The sequence below is a fragment of the Erythrolamprus reginae genome, chromosome 3 (assembly GCF_031021105.1).
Source record: "Erythrolamprus reginae isolate rEryReg1 chromosome 3, rEryReg1.hap1, whole genome shotgun sequence".
In the NCBI taxonomy this organism is placed as follows: domain Eukaryota; kingdom Metazoa; phylum Chordata; class Lepidosauria; order Squamata; family Dipsadidae; genus Erythrolamprus; species Erythrolamprus reginae.
The window spans coordinates 38920892-38926891 of NC_091952.1; positions in this window are offsets into that span (position 1 = coordinate 38920892).

Sequence of the window (6000 nt, forward strand, 5' to 3'; positions counted from 1 at the left end):
AAAAAAATGGAAACTTTTTGACATCATGATGTTTGAACATGTTCAAATCAATCAAAACTTCACATATTTTAATGTTTTTTAAAATTCTGTTATTTGATTTGTCTTTTAAAACTACCTTTATTTTACAGAAATGTAAGGAAATTGGTTATAACTTTCTAGAAATGGCAGACCTCTCAGACTTTCAAAGAGGCCAAATTGTTGGTGCTCGAATGGCTGGCGCTAGTATAACAGAAAGTGCCCAAATGTTTGGCGTTTCAAGAGGTAATGTCTCAAAAGTAATGACTGCTTTTGAAAGAGAAGGGAAAACATACTCAGCCAAGCACAGGTCTGGTCGAAAGTCGAAGTTGTCTGAGAGAGACCATCGGACTCTAAAGCGAATTGTTAGAGCGGACTGCAAGACCACAGCTCCTAAAATCACTGCAGAGCTCAATAGACACGTACAGAATCCAGTTTCCACAAAAACTGTTCGAAGGGAGTTTCAAAATCTGGATTCCATGGAAGAGCTGCAATTAGAAAACCTCTGCTCTCAAAGACAAATGTTTCAAAGCGTTTAGAGTGGTGTAGAAACCACTAGAAATGATCCCTCGAGCAGTGGCAAAATGTGATTTTCTCTGACGAATCATCGTTTATCATTTTTCCGACCTCTGGCCATGTTTATGTTTGGAGACAGCCAAAAGAATTATTTCATCCAGACTGCCTTCTCCCAACTGTCAAACATGGCGGAGGCTCAGTGATGATCTGGGGTGCTATTTCCTGGAAATCCGCCGGGCCAATGATTTCCCTTCAGGGAAGAATTAACAGCCATCACTATTTAGGAATTTTGGCCGACCAAATTCATCCTATGGTTCAAGAACTGTTTCCAGAGGGGGATGCCATCTTTCAAGATGATAATGCACCAATCCATAGAGCAAGAATTGTTAAAGAATGGCATGAGGAACATTCTAATGAAGTTCAGCATCTCATCTGGTCACCACAATCACTAGACCTCAACATTATTGAGCATTTATGGTCGATTTTAGAGATTCAAGTAAAAAGTTGATTTACACCACCAACGTCTCTAAAAGAACAGAGGGTGATTTAACTGAAGAATGGGCTAAAATTCCTTTGGAAACAATTCACAATTTGTATGAATCAATACCTTGGAGAACTGAGGTTGTATTTGCCGCAAAAGGTGGACCAACACCATATTAAAATATATTTTGATGAGTTTTCAAAGTGTTTCTATTTTTTTGTCCACCCCGTAACTGTAGCTGAAGATAATTTGGACCTTTTGCATTTGACACATGAATTCTATCATTCATTTCTTTTTTACTCATACTTTCTGTGGAAATTTAGATTTCACTTTTATTGAAATTTCAGCATGCAAGATAGTAATTTACCATTTAAAGTGACCTATTGAGTGAATGATAAATTGAATGTTTTAAAGTTTTTAGGCTCTTTTAAAGTCTTTTAACTGTAATTAATTGGATCAAATTGTTTTACTACCTATCCTATGTTTGTTGTGAGCCGCCCCGAGTCCACAGACAGGGGTGGCATACAAATCCAATTAATAATAATACAAATCCAATTAATAAATAAAGAAAAAATATTTATATATTTTCAACCTGCCTTTTTTATTCTTTCCCAAATATTATCTAATTTAGGATGGTTGCTTTGATTTTATTAAGCAACAGACTAAACGATTTTCCCCACTTTTCCTTTCTAATAGTCACAGTCTGCGGAGAGGGGCGGCATACAAATTTAAATAATAAATAAATAAAATAATAAATCTTAAATCTTCATTTCTATTTCCACTCTATTCTAATTTAATTTTCGGTATATGTTACTTATTTATCTAATGCTGCCTCCTTTCTATTTAGCTATTTGAGATATATTCTTTGGACAGACTGAACTATTGGAAATTTGAAATGTGATTTAGGATATTTTATTACTTTATTATAAGAGATGATATAAACATATGGTTTGCTATTGAAGGTATATGGGTTGTTCTGTATGTTTTTCAATGTGGAGAAAAATAAAAAAACCTTTTCAAAAAAATAATAATTTAGTATGGTTGCTGTATGTTACTGAATGAGACACCAGATGGGATCAAAAGTTTATAGTTTAAAAAAGGACAGAAGCAATTTCATCTTACTTTTTAGAATGGGAAAAAATCATTTAATTATTATTTTGTGAAGTAAAAAATGATTTCATGGGGAAATGAAGAAACATCATATCTTGCTATTTTATCTTTTTAAAATATAAATATTCTACTTGATTGCTTCTTTCTCCTGTCACCTAAAAAGTAAATTACCTATCTGAAGTAGGAGACATTTGGTTTTAGTAGAAATTTTGCATTCAAAGTAATTTAACGCCTGAAGTTGGCCTTGGACTAAAATTTTATCCCAGTTAGTTATGCCTACATAACACATAATTGGAAAGAAGAGCAACTTGGATAAATTCCACTGAAATATTTTGGAATGGATAATCCAAAAATAATTAAAATGTTTTAGCCATGTACATTATAAACACACACGAAAAAATAGTTTGCATCTAAATATCAACATAATTTCATATTTTGGGACTAAGACATGCAAATAAAAACTCATTTTATAGCTTTTGTAAAGCTCTTCAAATTTCAAAATACAGTTTATCAACACTTACAAACAAAGGGAAGATTGTTTTTAAAACTATGCATTCTACAACATTTCAAAGAGACACCAAGAAATCAATGCTCCCGCAAAAGCATTTCAAAATAGAGGGTTGAATTATATAAGTGATTTATGAACCACCCAAACATATTGCACACATTTAATTTTCTATGTCCTGGTGAAAGAAATAGAAAATGTGGGCAAAGAAGAAAATATTACATATTATTCAAATACAGTACCTCTATGAGCTTTTAAACCAGCAGGCCCAATCAAAACTCTGCTTGCATTTAGGCTTGTAAGTATCTCCTCCAAAAACTTGTTAAACTACTGGCGGACACAACATTGATATATTTTCAATTACTTTGGCAATTGCAACTGGAAACAACTCAAGAACTGAATACCCAATACTTGAATAGCCATTCAGTCAATTGTAAATAATCAGATTTGTGTTACCTATTTTGGATATGTTACAATAGAGATTGCTCTTTTAAAGATTGCTGTAATAATTGTAAGGCTCATTTGGAAGTCATATGAAAACATGATTTGTTTATTTATTTACTTATTTATTTACTTACTTACTTACTTATTTATTTATTTATTTATATCAATTAATATTTATTTATTTCAGTTATTTATTAAATTGGTCCTGGCATTTATTTTGAAGTTTGTGTCATGAGACCACATTTATTGGTGAGTAGGGGAAATCTCCTGGATTGGTTTCAACTAGACTTGACAAACTAGATTGCTCAGGTAGGGAAAGTGAACAGTGTTAAGAACTGTGATTTATTCTGTCTCCTTTCCCTTTTTTAGTGGAATCATCTTAAATTACAGATCATCTTGCTTTCAAATAAATGCATTATTTTTTGTTTAACTGTTTGGCAGCAAAATTATATATATATATATATATATATATATATATATATATATATATATATATATATATATATACATATATTCAATAGGATATATATATATATTCAATAGGATAGAATTTGAGGAAATTTACTTTCACACAGGTTAGTATAGAATTAAATAATTACACTTCAAACTATGCTCTTTTCCTTGAAAGTAAATTCTTCACACTGATAAATTCAGTGTTAACTACGTCTGAAAAGTTATCTATAGAAAATTATAACTCATTCAAAATTAAAAATTGCATCTATATGTTGAAAATGACAAATATTCATAAACCACTCCAATTTCAAAAATACAATTACTAATATTTTGAAATGCTCAGAAAGTTATTTAGTAATGTTTCAATGCATAATTTCATTAAAATACTATTATTTAAGAAATAGATTAATTTTGATAGATCATCTAATTCCCTGATTCTGCATGTTTTACATAAAATAGAAAATTAAATCAATGCAAATTTTCAGGTCTGCCAAATAAATATAACTTTTCTATCGAAATTCAGACATTGCCCTGAATTTCCTACAGATTTATGAAAGCTTTCTGGTTAATTTTTGTTGATTTCCAGCATTATATATCTGTGTCTTCTTAATATATTCAAAATGAATGAATTTTAGCTTTTGTAATGATAAGATTTTTTAAAAGTATAACTTGTGGTAAAAGATATGGCATTTCTAATTTTAGCATTCCTTTACTTAAAGCTAGTTCAAAAAAGAAGGCTCGTCTAAGTAATATATTCAAAAGTGATAACGGTGGAATACAAGTATTTATTTTATTTGCAATTAAAGACTGAAAGTTAAAATAAATTCTATGTACACAAAGACATCTGGCTACCATTAATATATCTCCAGGTCTTCCACATACCTTTGTACCGTGTTTGGATATTAAATGGTTTGAATGCTGTGCTTCTCCTTTTTTCGTCTTGAGTGTTAGCAGCTAAGCATCAAGTTGTAATTTTAAAATGATTGTGGCCCTTTTTATAGTGTCAGTGAGGGAGGGGGCGGTTGGGCACCATACCTCATCCATTACTTTACCCATTTCTTAAATCCGGTACCTACTACGTAGTTTCTGCTTGTGTCACATGATATTTGGAAAGATTTGTCCTAGGAGATTTTTAGCACGTTCTATTTGCTTTGCAGAAGAAAATCAGGAAAGGAAATGAGGAGGAAAGGCAACCTAATGAACTGACAAGATAGACATTTTTCAGATCATTAAGGACAGACCAGCCCAAGACATTTGCCCATTGACAGAAAGGGCAAGAGTGCACCGCTTTTAAATTGTTTTCTCTTCTTCCACAAACAGAACTCAAACCGATTTCTCTGCATTTTGCTTCCTCTCTGATGAAGAGATTTTTTTCCTAGCAGACAGTAGCAGACTAGTTGAGTGTCCTGGGAAAAGACTCGGGGAAAGTGACAGAGCCGATCCTTCAGGTTTCAAAACCTGCTTCTTGGATCAGCCACTTTTCTCTGTGTATTGACAGGACGAGTCTTGTGAGACACATTATCACTTTCTGTACAAGTTAATACTTTGAAGGAAAAGTACAACCAACAGACTATGCTTTGAAGGAATAATTATTCCCTTAATTTTTCATTTGGCTGATTTGAATAAACAGAGAACTCCATTCTTTTTCTCAAAACCTCTTTTAACAGGAAATTGTGCCCCTTCTCTGTGCATGTATATGTGTGTGTATGCGCTTGTGCATGCATATATACACTTGTGGTTATATAATGCTTCGAAATGGAAAGGAATCTTTCAGAACTCTAACCTTTTGATACCCATGCCCCTAGCCCTTTTTTGTTTACAGTAGTTCCTCTTTCTTCTCACTTCAGTTTCCCTGGTTGCAATTAGCCCATTGCTGATTGTCAGATTTTGACATAAAAAGCTGGAGGTGCATAGCATCCAGCATCGGGTTGCTATCTGTCTGGTCCTGTTCTATGAACTGGTAGCGGCAATGATGGGAAGTTCCATCCACCTACCCCAGATGCTTCTGTGCATGTGCAGAAGCATCGTGTGCAAGAGAGAGAGAGAGAGCATGCAAGCAAACCAGTATTAATAGGATTTATTTATTTATATTAATTAATTAATTAATTAATTTATTTATTTATTTATTTTGTCCAGTACACAATGAAGGTTATAGAGGATATACTCGTAGTAAAATATATCAGAGAAAGAATAGAAGAGAAGATATAGGAATAAAATATATCAATGAAAGAATAGAGAAAGGATATAGGAATAGAAGAAAAGTTATATGAGATATAGGAGAGACAATAGGACAGGCTTCGGAAGGCACACTAGTGCACTTATGCACGCCCCTTACTGACCTTTTAGGAATCCGTGGAATTAGAACCCATTACTGATGGTGTCTCTCCTAAATGACATTTCCAAGTACTGTAATTGTTCTGTTTCTAATTTGCCATCAGGTTACAAAATGCCCAAATAAACAGCAAACAGGAGTTGG